This window comes from Monomorium pharaonis, chromosome 2 (genome assembly GCF_013373865.1).
Source record: "Monomorium pharaonis isolate MP-MQ-018 chromosome 2, ASM1337386v2, whole genome shotgun sequence".
Taxonomy (NCBI): domain Eukaryota; kingdom Metazoa; phylum Arthropoda; class Insecta; order Hymenoptera; family Formicidae; genus Monomorium; species Monomorium pharaonis.
Window position 1 is genome coordinate 28,313,956 of NC_050468.1, and position 14,499 is coordinate 28,328,454.

The following is a 14,499-nucleotide window of genomic DNA, read 5'->3' on the forward strand; positions in this document are numbered from 1 at the left end:
GTTACTGCCGCTGCAACGATCACTCTGCCGATGCGGTCTTCGCTTCTCTTTTATCCTCTTCCTCGTCGGCTCTCTGTGCTCTCCTTCTTGTTCCCGATGTCTCTACTGCCTCCCCTTCTCCTTTAGCGTGTCTGCCATAATGGCGTTAGACCGTCACGGCGCCCAGTTATAGCGCGATGTACGACAGGATGTATGACTAACAGTTTCTGCTATTCTGGGAGACGAGCCCGGTGCCGACGACGTTAAAGGAGAATGTCGATTTCGTTCGGCGATGAGGTTTTGGTAGTTTCAAGCTCGCAAAAACAATTACAAAATTTGTTGTGTTTCATATTAGAATACTATACATGTTCATTGTACATTGTATAAATATATGTATATTTAGTACATTTGTACTTTAATCTATTTGTAATTTATTTGAGGAATATATTTTAAGTCGTTACTACACAAGATAGTAAACTTGTCATAGTATGTCCTAGTATGTAATTTTCTTAAAGTATTGCATAGATTTTACTCTCCATTTATCGTTTAAGTCACATTCCGTATATGATGGAAATAATGGAGAACGCGGTATTTCTTGGAGACAAAGAAAACCACCATTTTGGATAACGTTGCCCGCTGACGCACAGACACCAGAATTATTGTGGCAGCGCGCGCAACTGCGGAGATGAGCAGAGATGCTACCGTGGCTGGACCAACCAGGAACGAAGGATGCTCCCCTCGATCCAATCACGGTTGCGGGATGGTCTCTACGCACTCACACCAGTTATCCCGAGAAGTCAAACCGGCACACAGGGACCCGTGTGAACGTAGGAGGACGGCTCTGATGAGCGAGGGAGGCATCGCCACGAGTGGGAAGATCACCGACCAATGGGAAGTTCCCCCGGCAGAGATAACGATGGGTCGAGTTATGCGTGAAGAGAATAGGGAGGTGAAAAGGAGTAAGAGAGTGGGAAAAGATAGTAATTGACATCGCGCCAGTGGTAACCGTGGCATCTCTATGCAAGAAATGCATTCACGACAAATACCCAATGTGTAGTGAATGATAATAATTATAAGCATATGCATAAATGCGCATAGAAAAAGAAAACATTATTTTTTAACAACATCTTTTTGAAAAGATAGAGCCGGTTGTTCCAACTTTTTAGTAAATTTATCAGGTAAGCATGTCTATCTTCATTTTTTTTCTAAATAAATAAAGGCAAACATATATTTATCTGATAGGTAAGTTTATCAAAAAGTTGGAACAATCGGTTCATAATTATCTATAGCGATACTAAAGAATTATTTAGTTTATATATCGAGGAACATATAATTTAATATTATTTTAAAAGATATTACTATCGTTAATATTTTATGTTAAAGATATTTTTATTAAAATGATACAATATCTTTTTTTTTAACTGCCACATTATTTTTACGAGATGAACAGATAGACATTCCCGTGAGAGCAAAACTTGCATTTGCTCATTTGCTCCTTTCTTCTTTAATGTTACGTGTCGCGTTAAAATGTGATTTTGTCACAAGTAAGTCTACTTGCGGTTTCCGGTAGAAACTTTTGGAAAAAAAAAAAAAAAAAAAAACCCATGAACCTCCAGCAGCGGACACGTGAGTTAAAGTTGACGATATTTCCGTCTTAGACTTTCTCCCAGAGTGATGTAATTCACGCGCCCTGCGATAAAAAAAGAAATAAAATCTGGACGCGCGCGATTATACTTTGTTATACTTAATGGACGCATCTACAGTAATTTAATTTGAAAGCATCTCGGATCTTAAAGGAACAAACAGGGTTACGAGTTTAATACGAAGAACTGACGTTACATTTTGTTGCCGCGTTTCCGGAATGGTATCAACCAACCGGTGTATGACGGTTCTCTTTCTGCCCATCTCTCATTCTCATTTTCTCTCCCTTCCCCGCCCCTTCTCGCACTCTCCCGTGGTGGAGAGAGATTGCGACCTAGGAGGGATGGAAGACGAGGTGCGCGCGGCTCCTCCTCGGAGGATCAATAGAGACAGGGAGACGAGACCTCTTTCCCACCCTCCGCGTTTCCTCACGCTGCTCTCTTCTCTCTCCTCTCTCATCCCTAGCGGCACCCTTCCGAGGGGGACCCTTCCTCTGACTCCTCATCCGCGCTTCTACTTCTCCACATTCTCCGCCTCTTGCGTTGCCCTGACAATATTCCGCTGATAAAACGGGAAATGGAAATATCAAAATATGGAAAATTGCAAAGTATCAAAATATAGTTTCTCATATTATTGACTTTATTAGTTTAACTAACATGTATTCATTATTTATGTGTCTAATGCCATTATTTATAGACAAAAGAATAGTATCATATAAAAATTGTTAACAAGTGACGTGATAAAAGTTTTAAGGTAATATAGCAATAAAATTTGAACTAATTAAAATAGTTTTTTTTATGAATTTAACTGATTTTTTTATGATCTCCAATTCTAATTGCATGTTTTAATTTTAATTGATAGTCAAATATTCTATCTGTACCTAAGAAATATAAAACATGCGATAGTATTTGTTTTTAGCAAAAATATAAATTAGTGATTTTAAATGTTAAAAATTATAATTTTAATCATATCACGTCATAATTCAATTAAATCTCGCGTTGAAATCAGATTGTCTTTAAACTCGGTATCAACATATATTATACATCTGAGTAATTTCTCTTCTAAAGTAAAAATAGGTGCATTCGAAACAATGTCACGAGGTCGGTATTCATTTTCGTTATCGGAAGCAGATCTATACGGAGCTGTGTGCCGAGGTCGTCACGATCTCGTCGTTTAATATATAGTCGAACATTTTCTACGTTCGAGAAATAAAAAAAAAAAACAGTCACCTTAGGGAGACTCCATAGAATTCGACAGAAAATACGGAGGAGTGGGCTTAATGTTGCGTGGCCGGGATGCAAGGGCTGCCAACGGAGGCTGCGGGATGGCTTGTGTGGGCGGGCACAGGGGGCGAACGTCGCGGTGCAGAGGGATGATGGTTGGAGGAGAGTGGTGGAGGGAAACTAGAAGTCGCGGAGCTCGGTGGGTAATGTTGCGTGATGCGATGCCTCGCGGATTCATCGAGCAGAGGAAGAGAGAAGAGGGAGGAGGGTGAGGAAACCCTGTTGAGATGGAGAGAGAATGCAACCGTGAAGGAGAGGCGCGGTGGCTTGCTCTGCTCTAATTCTAAAGAGCACTCTCGTCGGACTCCGCACCCCCCCGCCGCGCCGCCAACCCTCTGCCTTCTCCTTTTTGTCTTTCTCTACTTTCCAACCGTAGGAAACGGGCGCTGCAGCGCGACGAAAATCTAGCAAGCCACCGGTAGCTGTGTCATGAAGATGAAAAACGTTCTTTTTACGTTCTCCCTTCTTGCGCTCGTCCTCCGTCCCTATTTCTCTCTGACGAGCACGGCATCTTTCCGTTCCCTCGTTTAGGCGTCGGCAACAGAGTTGGAAGGAAACGATTCCGACACGTCTTTGTTCAATCGATTCTTAATAGTGGTCGACGACAACGTTTACGATCGCACTGCGGGGCCGTATTGTCGGCAAAAGTTGTGGACTTGAAACCTAAAAGTCTCGATAATTTTTGCACGCAAAACGTAACATATAATTGTAGTTTGTTAAACAAAAACAAATAATCAAAAGACAGATCTCTTTGTGGAATCGGTAAAATTAATTATTTTTGTAACGGAAAATTTAAATATTTAATAAAAGAAATTTAATTTTTTAAGTACAAAGCACCAAAAATAAAGTGCAACAACGTTATAAATTTTGTTAAATTCATTTTGTTAAATTACTTTTTTAGTCTTTTAGAAAACGATATAGCATCGAACAGACATGAAGCAACGAGAGGTTAAGGATGTTTGCTCTTACAGACGGGTTTGTTGATGCTCACGAAGCAGAGACCAGGCGTAAAGAGGTGGTTCAGCTTGGTTGTGATTAATTTGAATCAGCAAATACCTTCAAGGGTTTACGCTGAGTGGGCTGAAGGTACTGCCATGCCAGTAATATGCTACGGTTTATACGAGAGAAAGAGACAGACAATTACGACGCGGGCGAGAGGGATGAGGGGAAGGTGAAGGCAGGGTGTACGGATATGTTCACAAGGGAAGGAAACATCCCCCACACAAACCGCAACGAAAAGCCAACAGCAGCCGCGAAGCAACCCCCTGCTGCCTATTTTCGGGGACCATGCACGAGGGATGAGATAGAGAGAGGGACTCGGGTTGAGGAGCGAGGGTGAAGGCTTCAGAAACGGAGGCGGGAGGGTAGGAGAAGAGTAGACCGTCTTAAATCACTTCTCGCGCTCTGTCTCACTCTCTTTCGCTTCAAATACGGAGAGCTCCGCGAATAACAGCCCTCGATGCTACGATAAGGGAGTGCGTTGATTCCGGTTTACAAATTCGATTATATTGTCTTACCCTTCCATGCCTCAAGATTCTCTTGAATGAATAATTATAGGCGCATGCGTTTTCTACGAATTTAAACTTGTTAATCCATTTGTAAAATAATCTTTTATTTTTTTTTTAACAGCTTTAAAATTACAATTAAATAGCTTTGAGGCGTGTACCGATTGATATATTTTGTATATAAATTATATGCTGGTGTAACATAACGTACGTGTTGTTTTATTATAATATACATAAAATATTAATTGGTTAAAATATTAATCTTCTCGTGCCTTTGCGCGTACCGATATGAAATTTTAATTAAACGAAATATAATTTGGCTATGAAATCAGAAAATGTATTTTCCAAGTGTGGCATAAAAAATGGTCGAAAGGATCGGACGATGACTTTTTATGACCGTCTAGCATTACGAAAGGCTCGTGATGCTTGTGATAATGACAACTGTTCAAAAGATTGAATTCTGTTTTGAAAACAGCCGCAATGTAACGTGAAACGTTCTGTTTTATTATCCTACGTGGACGCTCTTCGAGGAACAAGGGTGCTCTTTGTTGAATTTATTATTCCGAATACTGTCGAGTAACAACACGAAATACGATCTGCAATTTAAGAGATTCATATTTTCACGTGAATATTTGAATTGCGCAAAGTCATAGTTTTCCGTAAGACTTTGCGCTCCTTAATTTATCATATTATTTTTAATTACTCGGGCGGATCGTGGAAATGGATGTGTACGAAACTGTTCTCGCCGCTAAAGAAAAAATGATCAAAAACGCGTTAACGACGACTACCATTTCTCGCGTTAAACTGGAACATGCGAGAAAGTTTGACATGAAACTCTTTTCTTGTTTTTCTCGAGTTTTGAACGCTTTCGCAGGGCAGTACACACCATAAGAAAAATTGCCCGCAGCGTTAACCAAATACTTTACAAAATATGTGTATACATTAAACGCTTAACATAAATTTATCAGTGTTAGCTAACTTTTAGAAATATAATAATTACCCAACGACATTTTATTTTTATACATAATTATTTAATTAATTTTATATGACTTTTTAATAGTTTCAAGTAAATTTTACATACTAGCGTACTTATTTTGTATCATCTTATATTGTAAGAAAAACTACATACGTTGCAGCTTGTCGCATATCATTATAAAGCATAGAAAATATATATAGAGAGATGACGATAGTTAAATGAAATAATAAATATGAATTCGTCCCTGGCGCGAAGCAAGGGTGTCGACTATCCGTCCGAGTCGAAATCTACCTCCCCTCGCCTTCCAATTACCCGTGTTTAGTTGCGTTTTTCCGCTCAAATGCCCTCTCTATGATACACTCGCTCACTCGACCCACGCGCTTGGCTTTTAGTTACCCAAACCCACTTATGAACACGCGCACACTTCTGTACATCTGATCGAACCATACAAGTTATACAGCATTACGAACACTTATACATCATTTATATGAAAACAAGGTAACAATTAAATTATGTTATTAAATTAAATTATGCCAAATTCTAACTTCCAAATTGCTCCTAAATTTGACTTTCCGTTGCCGGAATATATAAATATAAATTTAATATATTATTTTTGTTGTAATTTGTCAAATTAATGCAATTAAAAACTTGTTATTTTATTGGAATTTAAACATGAATAATTATATTATTATTGTTATTATTATCATTATTATTATTTAATTCTATTATTTTTTTATTATTAAGTATGTCACAACATTTTCTAAATTATCATTCTAAAATTTTTTAAAATAATTCAAAAATTTGATTTAGAAGGGTATAAATCTTTTTAAAATCTATTCAGTATTTCAAAGTTGCCTAAGTGAGATTGAGGTGGGGTAAGATTAAAATGATATTAGAACATAAAATTGTCATATCAAGCACTATAATGAAATATTGTAAACGATATTTATGAATATTTGAGATGTGTTTTCGATACTTTTTATATGAATTATTATTATTTTGTGATATTTACTCTTCTCGAGCTGATTTGTCGACAGATGCTAGCTAGATCATCTGTAAAAATCGATGTGATATGGTAGCATATGCTGCAGACGTGCTATCGATCGAAGATTTAGAGTGCCGTCATTACGATAAATCTTTAGCTGGCCATAGCAGATACATGGCTCGTTGTGTATCTCGCTTACGCCGCGATAAAAGTAATGTTCTGGCGATAAATACATGATTGCTTTTATAACCAGTCGCGTAATAATATAATGATGAAATATATTGTCTTGACCTGAAACACGGAAGTCACGCTATAGTTCTTTGTCCACTTTATTGAACGCGCATAATTTGTGTCGCGGAATGAGTAAGAATATCTACGGCGTATCGTTAATCTCCTTCGAAACATTTAATACAGACATACTGTTAAATTAGATTGGATAACCTGTGACTTATTTTTATTCCGACATAGAATCCTTTACGTACTCGTAACATAATGACTCGTAACTCGTAACATAAATCTAGCATCGATTTTAAAGGATTAATTCTTTTAGCTAAGATCAAGAAAGTAAATCTAGAAGAAAGAGTGAATATCTTTGATATATATATGTTCGTGTAAAAAGATAAGCTATCAACCTTATCACCCTTGTTTATTCAGTCCACCGGAACTGGTTATAAATGCATGACAAATAAGATCACATGAGTACCCCTTTAACCATTAACCCCGTACTTTGCTTTAAATTAATAGCTATGCTTTTTGTTTCCTGCGTATATATCCGAAGGTATATCTTAGTTTAGTATTTTGCATTGTGATCATTAACTTTAATAAATTCTCGTTGAAATTGTTATTTTTAATTTAGAGTCGCTATTTTTGTGGTTTATCGCCCGGTGTCGCGCATCATGAATATGTCCGTCACGCTCGTTCGCACAACGAGCTTAGACGAGGTAGTTTCGTTACAAGACGGCGGGGTGTACCAATGCATACTAACGAAGCTCTTAATCGGTCTTACGAATGCTCGATTTTACAGTAGCGCTCGAGGATCCTGGATAACGAGTTAATTTAAATACGAAACATCAAAAGCTTTTAATCTTCGCGCGGTCACAACCGGTGGTCAACCGAGCAACCTACTTTTTTTTAGCGCTGACACACGCTAGCTTGTTCATATACATCGCAGCGAATATCCACAACGTATATCTTTGTGCTTATTGAACAATCAGATATGTTAATCAGGGAATGAACGGAAATTGCTGGGGTTGAAGAAATCACGTAGAGATTGTCGTCTCGATATATATGTTGTATCTACAGTTTATTCGATAAGAGCATGTTCGATAAAACTTTACCTAGAAATCGTTAGACACAGGAAACTCTAATGGGAGCTATTAAGGAAGCTGTCCTTCAAGATGTTTTGTAAAAATAGCCTCAGTTATTGTTTGATCTTAGTGATAAAGGGATGTATTTCGCGTATTAAAAATTTCTACTGTTCAAAAAATAGAACAGAAGAATTGCTTGGGCACAAGTAAATTTGATCCACGATTAGAAAAATGTCATTTTTTCTGAACAAAACTTTCTTTTTTTATCACTTAAAGATCAAACAGCTATTTCGACAAAATTGATTAATCTGGAGATCTTTGTCTCAAAAATATTTTATAAAATTAGTGGAAAATATTCCTCGGAGATGCAATTATTTTTTAAAAATAAAGCGTCATAGTTCTTAAAATTTATTACAAATAATTTTCGAATTATGCCAGACACGCCCCTTAAAAGAGTATATCACAAACTGTATCGCCGAATTTTATTGCTGCATGATTTAGATATGTATGTGATTTTTTTCTTTACGTTTAAAATTGATTTATACTTTAATGTGTCTGCAATTTTTTCTCTTTGTTAAATTATTATATTTTTTATGTTATTTACTATATTGTTATAATAATCATATTAATACAAATAGCACTTGAATAAAGAACATTGCGAGTACTTTTGAATCTTATAATATATCTTATATGTGAGAGAAAGGGAGAAAAAAGGAAGTTAAAGATTTTAATTACTTTCTATTATTTTTATTTGTTAAAAGTAGAAATTATTAATGACAAAGCGATTCACTGTGACAAGACATATATTAAAAATGCAAATAGCAAGTAGTTAGCAACTACAATTAACTTAACAGATCTTGCGAATCATCAGTCGTTTATAAAGCTGATTCTAAAATCAATGATTATCACATTGAAAAATCAGAAATGACTTCTGCGAAACTGGGGAATATAAAATTCATCGCATAAATTCTGCAACGCAGAATTGCTTTTATAAAGTAACTCGCTTGCATGCCACTGCTCGGATCTCGGTCACCGCAGTTTATCAGGCATTAGATATAAATTAAGTATGCATAAGAAATATCTATTCGAGAATCCCACCCCTCCCCGAGTATCAACGTGTCGAGAAGCGTTGTCGCGGATCCGGTAGTCGTGTTCAGTTAGTCATCCCCAAGAACCCCGGCCGCTTCGGAGTCAATTAATAATAACGGTTATTTATTCGCGATCGGGAACATCTCTGATATTTTTTTGCGCTCGGATCTTAGAAGGCGACAAGGGTTTGCGCGTACAAGGCGGCTCGCATGTCCCAACGAGGCGGTCTCCGTGGTCACATCAGTCTCCGAGCATGCGAGGGCACACGGGCTAAATCCCCGTAATATACACACAGGGGCACCGACGAGGTACTATCGCGGCATTATACAGACATACCTATATCCCAGTCCGATGACTGCTGATATGACATGCGACCGTCTTAGATATAGGCTGCACGACATGCCTCGCTCTCTCGCACCCTCCTCCACCGCCGCCGTCACAATTCTCCACCACCTTTCCGAGTAACTCCCTTGCACTCCCCTTGTCTTCCTTCTCGCGCTGCCGTCGCCGATGGAAAATACGCTGCCCGCATGACGTGCAACTCACTTGCATTTATGTGTCCGTCGCAACAGAAACGCTGGCCTCTAATCGAATCAATAACATCTAATTCATGTTGTCTCGCGAGATTATTAATCCTAATCAGAGTAAGCGTGATATCTGGCAAGTAGATCTAAATTTCAAATCAATAAAAAGATTTTGTAGAATTGCTGCTATTCTTTTGTATTTATAAAATTTACTGCATAAAACTTAGTTTTTAATTTCATCAACTTTTTAAAGTTGTCCTAAATATGTGTTATTTTGAATTCTTGAAGGAAGAATTAGGAATTATTTTATCAGTTAAAAATCGATAATCAAAATTTACGAAGGAACTTTGAACTTGTTTGAATACCTCTGTTGCGATAGTACATACATTTTGCAGTGATCGTAAAATAAGATTGGGTATTAAAGTCGTCCGTAGCTTCCTGAACAATTATTACAGGTAAATGTGATCTAATTCATCTTCCTCCGGCCATTATCCTGACGACGATCTGCATAGCCGCACCGCACGCACTCGAATAAAAAAAAGATTACGAGCTTCTACTTTGAGTCTTTCCTATGTTATACGTTCAGAGTAAAAGCTCATTTTTCTTATTCATAGATGTTTCTCAGATAATCGCGTGTACGCGCGCACAACAGTATTATTCTCTTATTTAATATAATAATTATACTAACAGTGCGTTAAGCACTGTTAAGGAAATACGAATATTTGATAACCAGCGTAGCTGCACCGATGCGTTTGTCAATAAATATCTGAACACAGTGGTTACTCTTAGCGTTTATTGGCGAATGAACTTTATAACTTTTAAGCATAAGAATGACGGGGGGAATCGCTCGGGAATTTTATGCTTCCGCGAAGCCGTACGAGAATGAAAAGTGAAAAAGTGAAAGGATGTAAAAAAAAACTGTGTAAAGTCTCTTGTAATCTTCATCAGATAATGTCTCAAGCGGTATTGATTAGTAACGAAAGAAAGGGAACTCGTGTGAAAAGACATTTAATATTTGTATTATGTAGCATAAATATATCAATGCCAGTATAAATAATCGGCATATTTGTTGTGTGCGCGCGCGTTACGTGTAAAATTGAAAATGTTTAGATTTAAGAACTGCTGTGATGTAGACATAATTAATTCATAAGATGTTACATGGGAACGAAATCGAATATTGTAGCAATGAATTGTCCGTAGGCTTGATGATAAATTATGGGGCTGAACTAAGATAAGAGATTCAATATAGAAAGAGTCCGCAAGTCAAAAACTAACCGTACGCACATTCCTTGCGGATCGATAAGAGTGGCAGGGAGGATTGGCCTTTTAGCTAAGGGTCGAGAAGGAAGGCGAGTGGTTTTTATAGCCAGCGAAAGGACAGGGAGGGTCCTGGATCCTTGGGTACCCTACTCGACCAGAGTATCCCTAATATACGTCATCCGTTAACGGCATTTTCCCTCTGATCTCTCTCCTTCGCGCGGAAGTGGTCGAATCGACTTTCTTCCTCCTTCCTTACGATAATATCGTAATCGCGAGTGGTTGTTGGGATCACTCCGAAAAACTGGCCCTTCCATTCGTCATTTCGGTGGTCCTTGACCGAAATCGAATCATACGCTTCCTCCGCGCGGGCGAAACATTTGTGAAAAGTAACTTCTGACACTGTATAATTTCAGTTGCTTTACCGAAACATTCTGATGTGGCGGTTTTTTAAGGGAATTAGATCGTGCATTATCGCGACATCTTGATATATTGATTGTAAAATCTAATATACATAGATATTCTGATATTATTGAAATAACTTTATAGCTTTGTTGAGACATATTTTACGTGGAATTTATTGAAATGTAAAATTTTGCGATCAACGAGGAATTGTGAAGGACAATTGTTTTTTTAAGAACAATACACACGGCTGTCTTTTGTGTTAAACGTGACATAGAGTCGCGTTCAGATCGCGGTGTGCTCTTCGAGTCCTTTCTTCGGCATGAAGGTCGTAAAGTCCGAGCTGGGAGGGCTCGTCAGGAAGGAGATTAATTGAATATACTGAGTACACACAGCACAACAGGGCCGCAGCGTGTGACGTTCCGAGAAATCTTCAATCTCAAGAAACCTGCGCTCTCCTCTCTCTCTCTCTCTCTCTCTCTCTCTCTCTCTCTCTCCTTGGCGACACAAATACATTAGGTCGGAGTATGAAATGTTACCTCTCAAAATCACAAGATCACAATATCCGACATCAAAGGCATTTGCCTTCAATAAAACCGCTTGTTTTTCTCAAACAGCCGGACGATTTATTCGCATCCACATAAAAGTATTAACTGCACGCGAAATACTTACTTATTACACTTTCTGTCGTGTCATCTAACAAAGACCAACTCACAGACGAACTTTATTAACTTCCTGTCATTCGTTGGCTTACATTATCCGTTAAATGTACGGACGCGGTTTATAAATATGGATATTAATGCGCTATCGTGCGTCGCCTGCACGTTGATATCTATCAGTGATCAAGACTTACTCCCGTTCCTACGCCACTGACAAGCGCGTATTCAATTCGCGTATAGAACGTGCGCGCGCGGCCGTAGTACGCAGATACGCGTGAGCTGACCCTCACTAATACCAATGACCAACACCTGCCTCTCGTTGGCGCGAATGCATAACGCAACCAGCACGCACACGTAATACTATATCCATTTGAATATGGATGCCTTATGAAGTCACACGTATCCTCCTCCCACCTGGGTCCTCCACCCTCTGCCGTTCCTCCCTCTCTCTTACTCACTCTCTCCCTCTCTTTCTTTTTTACGCTCTTCTTTTTCCGCAGTTCTACTCTCGCTTGATCTTTCCCTCTCTTTCTTCGTGTTCGGCCGTGTTTTTTATCCGTGCACGAGCACGGGTGAAGCACGTGCAACGGGAAACAAAGGGCGCTTCACGAAGAAAAGAGGTGACGCGAGAGAGGTGACCGGGAGAAAGAGAAGGTGAAGCGGGGTTTATGGGGTGAAGAGAAAAATGATGTTGCCGGAGGAAGAGCGCGGAGTGCAAAATGGTCTCCGACGGTGTTGCGGGAGAGAGCAGATGACGAACTGGAGCGGAGGTGAAAATATACGATGGCGACTCTGTTGACGAAACGATAGAAAAGATTCGGATTGAAAACCCGATGGAAGAGTGAAGTTTCGCGATAATTCAATTTCACGCCGTTTTATCCGAGACTCTCGATTCGCGATAATTACTCGTAATACCTGTTACATTTAGTGCAAGCGGGAGATTTACTTTGTGTACTCAAATTGAAGAATATGTTTTAATACAAATTAAAATTCAAGAGAGAAGCGGAGTTTATGACTCGTTAAATGAATCGCAAATAAAACGGCGATTTGAGCGACGTTCGAGCGGGTGGCCTCGATTAATCCGTCGCGAATCACCGATCAAGGATCTAAGAAGCGAGTCCAACCGCACGTAATAAATATCATTTGTCTCGCTTCCGATTCTGCGCTGGATGGAAGCGGTTTGTCCGTAACGAGCGCCTGACTACTCGAGTCATTCCGATACACGCGCGTACGTACGCCTCGCATAAGCGATCACTGTCGTAACAATGGGATCTGCGTGCCGATTATTCATTGCGTATAGACTCGATCAGAATACCCTCTTAAATACGCCCGCTGGAAATTTCGCTTTTGCTCCGGGGAGGAGGGGGATCTCACGCGAGAATCTCATTTGCCGCCCGTTCGATTGAATCCCAATGTTTGCGGTACGTCGCTCATAATTTTTCCGGCGGAATCCCGGCGCGGAAATAGAATCGGCGCGAGCGAACCGCACGATTGGATTCTTTGATCTAGCGGCAACGAGTCCCGCGGCGATAACCGTATAACCCTTGGAAGCCGTTGCTCGAACGTATTCGTACGTTTCTACGACGACACGCGCGCGCGCGCGCCCTGCGCCGCGGGTCTTTTACGATTTTCCAGGATGAAAATAAACCGCGCGCGGCGTGTTTGCGGCTCGGACGCGTCCCGCGTCGCGATTCGCCCGCGATATTTCTGCATCGCGCGCGCGCGCGCGCGCGCACCACCGTGATTCGAGAGCCAAGAACTCCGGGCCGAGCCGACGACAATAAGCGTGGAGTCGCCGCCGTCGCGAGTTGCAGCCAGTTCTCGTTAAAATAACGAGTCCTTACGATTCGAGAAGCTCGTACGGTAACGCTCATACGCGCGTAATTACCAACGGGAAACGATGCAGCGGCACATTTCGGTTATTCTTGTTTCTTTCAGTAAGTTTCGGCGCCATTTTCGCCATACGTTAAGGTATTCATAAATAGAAGCACCGCGGTATTCGTACTTTATCGGAGCACCAGTCCAGTAATCTGTGAAAGTACTTACGTCATAGAAAATGTCACGTATTATAAATAATAATATGTTATAGATAAAAGAATTTTATAAATAATTAAGTAAAATTGCATACAACTTCCTTAAGCAATTGCAAATTTTCACGTGACTCCTGAGGCAATCGAAACAAAAGCATAACTGCACTAAATGATTTTCACCCTCATCCGAACAAAAGTTGTTGCCTTTGTTGAATCCGAACGCGGCAACGCGGTGGGATGAAGCAGGAGGAGATGGAAAAAAGCTGGATGAGAATCCGGCCGATCCTGGATCGAAAAGGACGAAGGAGCAGGGCGGAGCTGCGCCCGGAAGGGTGCGCGGGCGCGTTTCGCGCCGAACGAACCGTTCGTGGGGTCGGAGGTCGCGTTCAGGTGCGACGAAGACGGAGAGGAGAGAACGCTTAGTCGAGCAAACGCACCCAGAAATGCAAAGTCGAAGTGCTGGCGTAAAAGCGAGTTGCCCGCCGGGGTTCGACGTCGCCGCGACGTGACTCCACCCCGGTAGTTCGCCTCAACCTCTTCCCGTGTGCTTGAACGTTGGACGGTTTCGTGGATCGCGCGGGTTGAGAGATAAGTCGCTTCACCGAGGTAACCGACTGCGACTGTGATTCGAATATCAATGACAAATCGACGAGGATCGCTCGGAGGTTGATCAGGTGTGCCGTATACGTGATCAGTGCTGCTTTCGCGCCGCAAACAATAAATGCAACGTTTCGGGCATCGACCGGAATATCAATCGATCGCTGCCACGTGTTCGCCGACAGCGTGGTAGTAGCTGTCTTTGGGGTGTAACCACGTGTAAATTAGCAATTGCGAGAATGACTCTGATGTGTTGGAATATAAA